At 32.3% G+C, this 14,085-nt stretch overlaps 1 long non-coding RNA gene across 1 annotated transcript; it reads left to right on the plus strand.

The window, feature by feature from the left end:
• The first annotated feature begins 213 nt into the window (after positions 1–213).
• On the plus strand, positions 214–9,162 carry LOC112126293. Its single transcript, XR_002909880.1, has 2 exons — positions 214–8,020; positions 8,668–9,162. It is a non-coding gene; the product is annotated as an uncharacterized LOC112126293 (long non-coding RNA).
• Positions 9,163–14,085: the final 4,923 nt, after the last annotated feature.

The following is a 14,085-nucleotide window of genomic DNA, read 5'->3' on the forward strand; positions in this document are numbered from 1 at the left end:
CGATCTTTATTGAGATCATCTTCAGGGCTCAAAGTGTTTGTCTTCTGTGTAATTGTGCACTCTCAACACGACATGCAAGAATGGCACAATTACACAGAAGACAAACACTTTGAGCTCTGAAGATGATCTCAATAAAGATTGAAACGTTGGCACGATAAAGAAAATGTTTTTCTGGAACCTTCATCACACCAGACCGCATCTCACGATTTCTGAATAATTATCGATTAACAGTCACTAATCACCACACTTAAGACCAATGTTGACAATGGGTCGGTGGTGTGGTGGACCAAGACTCTGCAGGCCAAAGCAATCAGGCACCTAATAATTGGCACCTAAAGACAAGCCTGACCCAGTGGCACTGGAGCCATGAGCGCAACGCCAATTGTGGCCCTGGAAGTGTTGTTAAACCTCCCACACTTCATTTTAATCCAAGGAGAAGCCAGAGCAGCAGCCCACAGGTTCATAAATGGACAATCATCTGTAAGGATAGGCCGTGTAAATAAACAATGAAAAGTGAGGGAGGAGATACAGGCAATTGCCATTTTAGGCATGCCAATCGATGCCACTACTCCAAAATACTAAAATTTACATGGTTCTAATACCAGAATAGGAAGAATGGACCAAATGAACACTGCTAAAGGCAACCTCCTACTGGTACACTGACAGCTCCAAACCGACAAGGCTCGGTAACTGGAGTCTTCGGGATGAACCCAAAGACCGAACTGACAGTAAACCTAGGTAAATATGCAGTCTGAAATTATAGCGATTGAACACTGCGCCAGAGAAATAAAAAGGCTAGGAATACATTCCTAGGAAGATAACCATTTTCTCTGACATCAGGCAGCACTAAGGGCCCTAGCCTCATGCGGAGCAAAGTGTTTGGAACTGCACGGAGGCCCTGACGGAAGTCAGTGACACTAATGACCTGACCCTGGTATGTGTTCCAGAGCACTCAGGGCATAGAGAGTAGAGACAATGAAAAGGTTGACATGCTGGTCAACTGGGGAGCCAACATGGGCTCCAGGTCCTAAACCCTACTGTGGTTTAGCATCCTGTCGCAAAAGAGGATAATGGATCCTTAATGAGTCCAAAACCTGGTGGAACAATACTACAGGTATGAGGCACGCGAAGAGCTTCTTAGAAGGGCTTACAAAAGGATTACTGGAAGGCAACCACAACCAAACCAGGATTCTGGTTGGACTCCTGACAGGGCATTGCTTCTTAAGCAGAAAGAAGATAGGAGTACAGACAGAAGAAGTATTGTGCATATACTGCTAGGACGAGAGGAGGAGTCCACAGAACACTATGTTTCTGTGAAGGTAGGTGCAGGTTCTTGCAACTAGGACAAGCAAAACAACAAGCAAGATCCTTCACTAAGGAGCAGCTGGCAAAGCTGTGGAGGCTGATTAACAACCTGAAGCTGGCCAATGAGTTATAAAAACAGGGGAGCACAATAGATCTATTCAGGTCGAGGTGAAAAAGGCCCTGTGGCCGCGTCTTTTATCCTTCTATGAAAAACAGGTAAGATGAGAATAATTTAAAAATATCAATTGTGCATTCACTTCATGTTATAACCACAAATCTTTACATGTCTTGATATGTTTAATGTCTCCAAAAGCCAATTTACCTGTATTTTTTCATCAATATGACTGATATTTTTATGTCTAAACAAAATTCATACATTTACATGCTTCAACTTTGTAAGAATTAAGGAAATTTGTTTTTGTTAACATAATTCAGACAAGCATTTTCAAACTAGCTTTAGGCTTATAGGACATTTTGTAATGCAGATAAACGAACCTCCAATTATTGTACAATAATGAAGAATGATTAGGCTGATTTACAAAAGTCACACATTTTAGCACAATGGATTATTATAATAAATTCTAATGATAGTATGGAATAGAAAATATAAGCTGTTTAATTTTGTACAACAAAATATAATTGGCTACAAAAACTTTCAATACCGTGAAATTTTGTGTTTTAATTATAATTATATATATAAATTTAGATAACTTTCCTTTAATAGATAATTTCCTGCTCTTAATTGTGTTATATAATTAAAAATACCAAAATGAAAGTTAATAATATTTCAGGTGGTCAGTCAGAAAAATATTGAATCACCTCGCCATGCCAATGCTGGATTTTCGATAGTGTCAGAAAAAAAATTTAAAAATACAAACATAATAAATGATATTTAAATGGAAGTCAAACGACCTAACTACAGATTTTTTTCTTTTTTTTTCAAGTAATAAAACGGTGATCAACCTCCTCAGGTTTTATTACACCTTACAACTCATAACCTTACATACTTTATGACAGGGTGGTTAAGCAGCTCTGCGTACAGACAAAACGGTGAGCACCAACAACACAATGCAATTTGAGAACTTTTACATGACATGACAAGCATTACATCAATAATTAACCAAATTTGCATTTTAAATTATTAATTTAACAAGAAAGCTGATTATGAAATAAAAATTATAATAAAGGATAGTTTCATAACATTAAAGGTCTTCAAAGATTTCTGATTAACAAGATAATGAATTTTTTTAATACGTTTTTGCATATGTACAGAACAGCTCATGTTAACTGCTTAATGAGAAAGAAAGAAAAACACCTCCTTTAAGAATGCCACCAACAGGTTCACAGAAAGATCTAGAACGGAAGATGGTAAGGAGGCAGGAGTATTTGGTCCTGGAATCAAATACTCAGAACCCACAGGAAAATACACCAGAATCATCTGAGCTGAGGTTCACACAATTGATAGATGTACCCAATTCAATCTAAGTAAAGGATACAAAAATGAGAATATAGCTATCCTATCAGATAGCCAAGCAGCCATCAAAGCGCTAAGTTCAGATATCATTACCTCTAAGGTGATAAATGGGCAAATACCCCAGTATCTTCCAGGCTGAAGTCCATGCAATCGAGAGATAGATACCTAGTTCAATTTGAACAAAGGGTTCAAAAATAAGAATACTTTATAAAGAGGAATGATGTCTAATAGCCAAGCAGCCATCTAAGCATTAAGTTCAGACATCATTAGCTCAAAGATTGGGCAAGTACCTAAATATCTTCCAGGCTGAAGTTCATACAATCGAGAGAGAGAGATATATATCTAGTTCAATTTGAACAAAGGGTTCAAAAATAAGAATACTTTATAAAGAGGAATGATGTCTAATAGCCAAGCAGCCATCTAAGCATTAAGTTCAGACATCATTAGCTCAAAGATCGGGCAAGTACCTAAGTATCTTCCAGGCTGAAGTTCATACAATCGAGAGAGAGATATATACCCAGTTCAATTTGAACAAAGGGTTCAAAAATAATCAAAAATAAGAATACTTCATGAAGAGGAATCATGTCTAATAGCCAAGTAGTCATCAAAATGCTAAGTTCAGACATCATTAGCTCAAAGATGGGAAATACATAAATATCTTCCAGTCTGAAGTCCATACAATCGAAAGATATATATACACAGTTCAATTTGAACAAAGGGTTCAAAAATAAGAATACTTCATGAAGAAGACTCAAGTCTAATAGCCAAGTAGTCATCAAAACGCTATGTTCAGACATCATTAGCTCTAAGATGATAAAATGGGCAAATACCCCAGTATCTTTCAGGCTGAATTCCATGCAATTGAGAGATATAGCCAGTTCAATTTGAACAAAGGGTTAAAAAATAAGAATACTTCATGATGAGGAATCATGTCTAATAGCCAAGTAGTCATCAAAACGCTATGTTCAGACATCATTAGCTCTAAGATGATAAATTGGCAAATACCCCAGCAGTATCTTCCAGGATGAGGTCCATACATTCGAGAGATATACCCAGTCCAATATGAACAAAAGGTTCAAAAATAAGAATATTTCATGAAGAAATTTCCTTTTCCCAAATTCTTATACTTTTGAAGTTCATGCAATCGAGATATACCCAGTTCAAAGGTGCTGAATTGCAAAACTAAACTAAACAAATTAGTTATGCAAAACAAAGTCACCCTATGCTGGGTCCCAGGACAAGTGGGAGTAGAAGGCAACGAGGCAGTGGGTGCCCAGCCAAAAAGGGCTGCTATATCCCTTAAAAGGATCCGATCCCTTCTTTGGCATAGGAATCCACAATATCAATGAGCACCTCAGACATTATGATAAAAGGAAAATGATGGATAATCCAAGAACTAACAAACTTTGGAAGGAAAGAGGTAACAGAATGCATTAAAGGAAGCAGAAAAGAACTGCGAATCCTAACAGAAAATAACAGAAAACTAAATCGACAACAAAAGAACACTGGCAAAACCCAACACGGCACGTGCAGATTCTGCAAAGAAGCAGAGGAAACACCAACACACCTACTGACAAACCGTGGTGCAACACTTGCCTGCAGGAGGAAGTGCTTTGGGATGTACATTGTAACCATAGAAGAGATTCAACCACTGAAACCAGGCCTACTAATCAAATTCCTTAATGGTATACAACTCACTGGTGTGCTATAAGCACACAACGGGTGATTCAACAGTTCTCAAAGGGTGCAATATAATAATAACCCCGAATAATACATCTACATCTAATTGCTTAATAATTTAATTTTTGCCTAGGAATAAGTCCTAGGCATGATAATTACAATATAACCACAACAATTTATGAGCCTATATTAAGCATACAAACGCTGATTGGGAATATGTGGGTATTCTGTTGCTTTTTAGCAAATATTCAATCAATGCCTGTATAGCATCTAACATATGTAAAGATAATGAATGGGTTATAACTTGGTAAATTCGGTTTAACCATAAACATATTTGATGATTTTATTTATACCATTATTCTTGTGATAATTTTTAGGGTGAAAATGTGCTGTCATTGCCAATAGGCTAAGGATGTTTACCAATCAACAGGATTATTGGATAATTATTGAGAAAGTTAACCATGAAACAGCTTATGATTAAATTATCATACCTCAACATAGTACATCACAATATTTTGTTTATTTCTCAATCAAAGTAAAGTAATTTCAGTGATTACTGTCATACCGGAGGGCTTAACATCCAATTATTAGGTGTTGCAGAAAAGAGGTCAAACTATTTTATAAGACATTTTCATACGTTCAATTAAAAAATCATGGGCTCTGCCCAGATTTGAACCAAGAACCACTAGCATGGCAAAAACCACTTGGCCACTGCGATCCCCCTTTATTTGTCAATAAAATGCTAAAATACACTGATTACTAGAATATAAATAAAAAATAATTGCTTGTAATCATACAGGAAAAAGTATATGACCTTGGTATGTATATCAGCCTACTTAATATTTTGATTAAATACAATGCAGATTTGGGACTGCCATAAACAGCTTGGCTGTGAAACAAAGATGTTTTCTATCAGTATGATAATTTGATAGTTTGTACAAATATTTATTCCAAACTAGACTAAAATAAAGTACGATTAGCAATTGCACGTAGAAGAAGATACTTTACAAACAGTTACCTTTTTGGGACAACAATTTGTACTAATCTGAGTACTAAATTCCATGATACTGATCATTGTAATAATTGGATTGTTGTCTTAAATTTAAAAGGCCAAAGTCATTGGTATAGCATAATTGGACTAATATTTCCGTGTGCTTAAAATAAATGCCAGTCAATATTTGAAATGTTATTGAAAAACTAATTGAATAAATGCCAAGATTTGAGAACTGTATGGATCAAACTAGCTAAGCATAAAATAGCTATTTGTAATTGATAAATGTACCTCCCAATCAACACGATAATTATGTGGCTCGGAAATTTTTATTTTTCAATATAACTGCACAAATTAATTAGAGCGAATCTGTGGGTAAAATGCTGTTTTTTTGGGCTTATATGTCGTCAAATCAGCATGATTGTTTTCAATGCGTCCTAACATCATGCAAAGAACCAAATTATAGAGATGCTGCAAATATAAATCAATTTGCCTAAAAACAAAGTCAATTGCTTAAACCTGATACAATAAATTGTAGTAAAGATTAGAGAATTCCCTAGCCAAATAGCATGTTTGCTGAGACAACAATTTAAGGTTTATGGTTTAAAATAAGTTACGTGCCAGGCAGAGATGCTTTCCAATCAATGAGATAAACTGATTTTTTTTATATGTATTCACAGACTATAAAAGTCAACTATTAGGTATCGTGGACACGGGGTCAAATCACTTTCCAACCGTTAACCAACATTTTCATCTTTAAAAATCATGGGTTCTGATATGGAGGTAGGTGATATGGATATACATGGAGGTACTGGTAGTAGAAAAAGAGTCAAACTAAGAAAACTCACGTTTGTTCAATGTTTAAATGCTACGAAAGCACTGGGTAAATGTACAAGAACTACTTCAAGGAAGGATGGCAGATTTTAACATATCTGAACATAATGAAAAGATCATGACATGGAGATGTGGAAATATATGCTGTTGACTTAAAATAAGGTTCATAACTTACACTAATGATTCGATATAATTAAACAAAAATACCCTCCAATGGAATACACATTCAAATATGGTCCAATCTGTTAGATTTTAAAATTAAACAATTTCATATAAAAAACGTGTTACAGTTTTTCGGTAAATTCTATGAATTCGAAAGGAGAACAAGATGAACTTTGCCCTCCTTGGTACAAAACTAACGTCAATATGTACTGTACTAATGACATGATATAATTAAACAAAAATACTCTCCAATGGAATACACACTCATATATGGCCGATCGGTTAGATTTTAAAAATGAGAAATTTTGTATAAAAAAACATGTTACAGTTTTTTGGTAATTCTACGAAATGCCAAATATGACCGATCGGTTAGATTTTAAAACTGAGAAATTTTGTATAAAAAAACTTGTTACAGTGTTTTTTGGTAAATTCAATGAAATGCCTATCCAGTTGGAAAGGAGAACAAGATGAACTATGCCCTCCTTGGTACAAAACTAACGTCAATATGTACTGTACTAATCATTTGATATAATTAAACAAAAATACTCTCCAAAGGAATATACACTCAAATATGGCCAATCTGTGAATTTTAAAATTGAGAAATTTTGTATAAAAAAAGATGTTATAGTTTTTTTGGTAAATTATATGAAATGTCTGTCTGGTTGGAAAGGAGACCAAGATGAACTATGCCCTCCTTGGTGCAAAACTAGCATCAATATTTACTGTAAGTTCGTAACTTACACTAGTGATTTGATATAATTAAACAAAAAATAAAAAATGCTCTCCAATGGAATACACACTCAAATATGGCCAATCTGTTAATTTTAAAACTGAGAAATTTTGTATAAAAAAATATTAGTTTTTTGGTCAATTCTATGAAATATATGTCTGGTTGGAAAGGAGAACAAGATGAACTATGTCCTCCTTGGTACAAAAACTAACATCAATATGTAATGTAAGTTCATAAATTACACTACTGATTTGATATAATTAAACAAAAATACTCTCCAATGGAGTATACACTCAAATATGGACAATCTGTTAATTTTAAAACTGAGAAATTTTGTATAAAAAAAGATGTTATAGTTTTTTTGGTAAATTCTATGAAATGCCTATCTGGTTGGAAAGGGTAGCAAGCAAAACTAATAGCAATATGTACTGTACTAATGATTTGATATAATTAAACAAAAATACTCTCCAATATACACTCAAATATGGACAATCTGTTAATTTTAAAACTGAGAAATTTTGTATAAAAAAAGATGTTATAGTTTTTTTGGTACATTCTATGAAATGCCTATCTGGTTGGAAAGGGTAACAAGCAAAACTAATAGCAATATGTACTGTACTAATGATTTAATATAATTAAACAAAAATACTCTCCAATGGAATACACACTCAAATATGGCCAATCTGTTAGATTTTAAAACAGATATTTTGTATAAAAAAACATGTTACAGTGTTTTTTTTTTGTTTTTTTTTTTTGGTAAATTCTATGAAATGCATATCTGGTTGAAAAGGAGACCAAGATGAACTATGCCCTCCTTGGTACAAAACTAACATCAATATTTACTGTAAGTTCGTAACTTACACTAATGATTTGATATAATTAAACAAAAAATAAAAAATGCTCTCCAATGGAATACTCACTCAAACATGACCAATCTGTTAGATTTTAAAACTGTGAAATTTTGTATAAAAAAAACATCTTATAGTTTTTCGGTAAATTGTATGAAATGCCTGGACAGTTGGAAAGGAGAACAAGATGAACTGTGCCATCTTTGTGACAAAGCTAACATCAATATTGAATCATTTCATATTTTTTTCTATATTTTGGTTTGTTATTCTCAGCACGTTTATAAATTAAATATTTGTACAAACAGTCACATTGAAAACAGACAATTTAAATAATTGTACACACATTAGAATAATAAGCAATACAGTTAGAAATATTTCGATGATTTACAAATGATGTATTGCTTTTCAGTTTCAGTTTTATGAGTTGTTCTTGAACCCTCAATTTTAATTGTAAAGGCATTTTAGGGAACTCGAATATTAAAAAGCATGAAATATAGACTTTATTGGATTTGGTTTGGACGATTGAGCAGATAAGTTGTAACAAGGCAAACCATTTTCTTCTTGTCTCTGTCAATGAAGGATCATCAACGCCTTTCGTCCAAATCAATAAATCCATAATTAATGCTATCTCTCATCTGGACAGAGAGTCGACAAATCTGGAACGATTGGACAAGAAGAGTCATCCAAGTCAAAAAACGGATAGCGCTAGGGTTAAGGAAAGCGTATCGGCCCGGCGGGATTCTCTCCCTGAGTGAAAATGAATTCCTGATAAGTTGAAAACAGCGGAGACCCTGAAAGGGAGCCGTAAAGTAAAAAAAATATTTCACCGGCACGGGGGTCAGCGCTCGGATCCGGGACAAAGGCTGGACGGCTTCCACGGTAAGACAGGACTCAAGCCGCTCGAGAACTGGAAAAATAAAGTCCCGCTTTTCGATTCCGCGTCATTCGGAAAATTTCTAAACCGAGTCTCGAAACCGTAAAAAGCGGAAAATCGAAAAACAGTGGGTTAACCTTGAGTCGAGAATGGAAACAAACATTCCATCCGATGGAGGAAAAAACATGATAAAAAGGCTATGCAACGGTCTCAGTAACAGTAATAACTAAAATAAATGCTAAATAGTGGCCGTCCAATATAAAATGAGTCTTTTTCTTGATGTTTATAGTTTTAGTGTTTTTTTGAAACTCTCTTTTATTTTGAACGGTCGGGTAGAAAAAACATGCGACTCACAGTAGCTCCTTTTCCCTCGGGATCCCGGCGTTCGGGTCAGGAAATCACAGGAAACTCGCGTAAACGTCACAAAAATGCCTCGACGCCTCGGAAAACCCCCCAGGTGGCTTTTCCGGGGGTGAAAATCGCCGAGGAAATACAACCGACACGCCGAACTGTTTGTAACCTTTAAAAACTAAATGAGAGAGGTTACTTGGGATCTCGCGGATGCACCCTCTTTTTTTTCCGGGTCGACTCGGTCCAGCGCCGGGGGTTGGCACTTGGCACTTGGCAAGGAGGCGGGTTGGGATTTCCGACGGCGCTGCTGTTTCCATGAGGATCTCCGAATCTTTTCCACCGATTGGGTGGTTGGAAAGGAATTTTTCCCGCCCTCGGACCTGACGACTCGCCCTACCTGAGACACGGGCTGCCACCATTCCAAACACCCCCTATTAATCTTTAAAAAAAAAAAAGAAAAGAAAAGAAAGGTCCAAAACTAAAAACAACGAGCGCATTTAACAACTAATCATTGTTTAAAATGTACAAAATTACTTATAATCACTTAAATACCGCATTATAACTATACATAAATAGTGACATATTAATTGTTATTATTAATTGATTTTTTACAAAAAATCAACAATAATTATTTCCTATTGTCATTTGTCAAATGTCAACATAGAAAATGAACACATCGACATTGCTAAACGTTCTCCTTTGCTAAAATTACTGTTATAATCTAATATAAAAAGATAATAAAATATACCAAAAAAATAATAATATAAAAAAAATATAGTGCACATTAGACAATTTTTTTGCATAGTTTAAATTGCACATTAGATGTTCTTGTTAGCGAAATACATTTTAATAATTAATATTTATTATAAAAAAAATAGTATATTCAATACATCACATCAGATAGATGTTATTGCCAAGACAACAAATTTTTAAAAACAATATTTTATTTATTTATTTTTATATTCATTTTATTGCAGTTCAAATGACCCCAAATTGAACAGTCAAGAGGTCAAAAAACGTTCATAAAAATTTATAATTTAAAAACAACATTAGATAAAAAGAATAGATTACAACTTGATAATAATTGCAATAGATGGCAATAAAAAAATAATAAAATTATATTAATTAATAAATTAATAAAATTACTTGACCACAAGTTTTATTGTCATCTATTGCAGTTATTCTTAAGCTGTGATCTATTCTTTTTATCTAATGTTAAGTTTTTAAATTAGAAAGTTTTATGAATGTTTTTTGACCTCTTGACTGTTGGGTCATTTGAAATGCAATAAAATGAATATAAAAATAAATAAAATATTGTCTTTAAAAATTTGTTGTCTTGGCAATAATTTCTATCTGATGACTTGAATATACTACTTTTTTTTAAATAAATATTTATTATTAAAATATATTTAGCTAAAAAGAAAATATTTAACTATGCCCAAAAATTGTATAATGTGTGAAATATTTTTTTTTTATATTTTATTTGGGCATAATCTCTTGAAACTCTTTCATGAAATACTTTTACTTTTTACTTGCTTACTTTTTATTCCTACACTACTGATCGGACTGAACCTCCAATGGAATTCACTCTGCCAGAGACATTTAAGACAAAAGACAATACTAACCCTAGTAGAACTATAAATTTGTAGAATTCACTTGGGGAATAAAAGGCCTCTGAAAGCATATAATATAAGAAGAAAGAAGATGGAAGAAACTTTAAAACATAAAAAATTTCCTGAGAAGACAGTGAAGACATTTTTCTCTAATCCATATGAGGGATTGGCAAGGAAGCTGGTAGAGATCTTACCTGTCCTTTCCTACTATATTTGTATTGTATTATGAATGTATATGTATATATAAAGTTTTGTAATAATTTATACATTATTCTTTACAATTTATAACTTATGCATATATTATTATTATAATGAGACAAAATATTTTGTTGAATAAAATATATAATTTTTTATTTATATTTTTTTCTTCTCGCTTTCCATTATAGCCAATTTATATGACTATATTTGTTTAAAAAAAATTTTTTTGTTTTCTCCAATCTAGGTCAACTTAGATAACATTCAGCACAATTGTGTTCCAAAATAATTTGTTAGCTTTTAGTAAATCAAATGGAAATCTTGCGATTCTCAACCAGAATCTAACTTTTAAAACATTCTCGTTTTGTGTGACCTTCTTGCTCTAGCGCAAAACATCCTCGTATAAATACATCAGATGATATAAGACGTGAGTGATCATAAAAACAAAAAAGTTCAAAATAGAAATAAAAAGAAAACAATATTTTAAACAAACAAAGTATTACTTTTTTTAACAAAAGAACAAAGTATAAAGAAATGAACTTTTAATATGCTTTTGTAGTTAATAGTTCCTATTTGGTTTTGTTTATAAGGACTATTTTACAGCATCCTACATCATCATTTATTTCAAAGAGTTATTAATTTGAAAATATTTATTTATTTATTTATTTTGTTAAACCCAACCCCATTTTTATGTTAAACAAGTGTATGAAATATATTATTATAATGCAAATAGTCACAAAATAATATAGAATAGTGACTATGGAAATAATAATAAAAATAAAATGAAAATTATAAGTACTAAGATTAGAAAAATATTAATACTTGATAAAAAAAGATTGAATGTAAAATAAAATCCCACAAATAAAAATTTTGAAACTTATAGAATAAATTGTGAACAGTAAGTATAAATTTGAATAATTGATAACAACTGATAACCACAATCATCTTACAATTCTTGTTGATTATTGTTAAAAATTATTGTATTACGAGTGATCATTGTAGAAACATGGAAAGGAAGGGAGGAAAGTAATTCAGGACAATCTATACGGTAAAGAATAAGGTTGTAAAGGAAGAGATCTGCTTAAGGAAGTAGAAGGCATTTTAAGATATCTGTTCTAGGACAGTTGGTTTACGAATAAGCCCATCATTCTTGTGATTTTGCAGACTGGTCTCTTATGGTATAATCGATATAAGATAATTTTATATTTCTTCTAATATTATTAATGTTTAAAATATGTTGTTGTCACATTTGCATTATTTTTCAAACTGCCTGTATTACTTTTTGTTGTAATTAGCAGAACAGTAAAATGTCCTTAAATAATTGAAAATAATTTTATTAAAAAAACTGCGTTTGATAAAGGTTTTGTCATAGCTTGTTATATAAAGGACCATTTATACATTTGTAATCAGTTTACATAATTTTGTAAGTTGAGTTACATAGAATTAACAAAACCAGGAAAAATTTTGTAATTTGAATAAATGTTTTGCCAACAGTGTTTAGCAATTTTGCACATGTTTATAATTAAAATGATATCGTTTGTTTTAACCGTAAAAGTTAGAAGACAAAAATATTTTCCCATGGCCCTTTTAAGTTGCCATTTGATTGTAAAAATTGTGTAAATACGTAATAGATTTGTAAATGTTCAAATGAAAACTTCATGAGATGAACTTGAAAGTTTCTAATGACAATTATTATGCATTTATTCAAGGATTTGCACTTATGCTGTCTAAAAATTGAAAGAAAAAATCCCTGTCAAATAACTAGCCACAGGTGATGGGTCAAATCACTTTGTACTTTTCAAAGCTGGTTCATCAGGTAGACCAAATTTAACCCTGAATAATTGGTAATTTTAGTATGATGTAATTAATTATAATAAATCACTAACTTCATACATAAAGTCTTGCAATAATTTAAGTTTGAGTTTTCTGATCAAAGTGATTTGTACAGTTTAATTTCTGACTGGTATAATTTATATTTTACGAAAGGACAGGATTTCGTATGACTTATTTTTTCTTGGAACCTTTTAAATTTCTCTTTAATAAAGTCAATTGCTTATGTTAAACCAGATTTCCTACCAGTTCATTATCCTGGAATACCTGGATTTTGTTCATTTTTATCACTGAGGTGCTTCCCCAAACTTCAGATTTATACTGATAAATGAGTCAGAATAAAATTTTTTGTTTTAATTGGGATTTTCTGTTGATAATGAGATAAGGGGTTTTAATTTAGCACATACTTTTGTGAGCTTGTTCACGTTGAAGAAATGAAGAACAAGCATGAAATTTGAATACATTCCATTTCATTGAGAATGCGGAATAAAGTTATTTGGGTGATTGGTCTTGAGGGTTTTATTACTGCACTACACTCATTGAAATTGTCATCTAGTATATTAACTATGATTTTTTTTTAACTCATCATAAATAAAGAACATTAAATCAATCAAAAAATGTAAATTGTGCATTCAATTGGACAACCTTGCATTCTTAACGAGACAATTTATTTATTTTAAAAGTACAAACAGGACTTTAAGCCTCCTTACACGTACTTATATTAAAAATAAATATAGTTTTATAAACATGTAAATATAAATAAAGAATCGAAATATGTACAAAAAAATGGGAATCCTCTTCCAGACCTTCCCGAATACAAGAAATATTTTTTAAACCCTAAAAAATCCCAGTCCTTATTAATTTTCAATAGACCCATTAGTACAGATTGCCTATCCTCTCCTCATATCAATCGATCTCATATTAATTTTTGCTCTAAAGTTGGCATTATTTTTAACTCCAAGCTTACATGGCATGATCATGTGAGCTTTATTATTAAAAAGATCTACTCAAGCCTCCATTCTCTTCGACGCCTTGGCTTTTTGACTCCATACAAAATTAGAGTTCTCCTTATTAAATCCCTAATAATTTTTTTTATACTCTTACTCTAGTGCTATTTTTTCACTTTCCTTAGACTCTCAACTGCTCATCGTCTTCAAATTGCTTATTCCTTCATTAGATACTGTTATGGTATTAAACC

The sequence above is a fragment of the Cimex lectularius genome, unplaced genomic scaffold (assembly GCF_000648675.2).
Source record: "Cimex lectularius strain Harlan isolate CLEC.00 unplaced genomic scaffold, Clec_2.1 scaffold10, whole genome shotgun sequence".
In the NCBI taxonomy this organism is placed as follows: Eukaryota; Metazoa; Arthropoda; class Insecta; order Hemiptera; family Cimicidae; genus Cimex; species Cimex lectularius.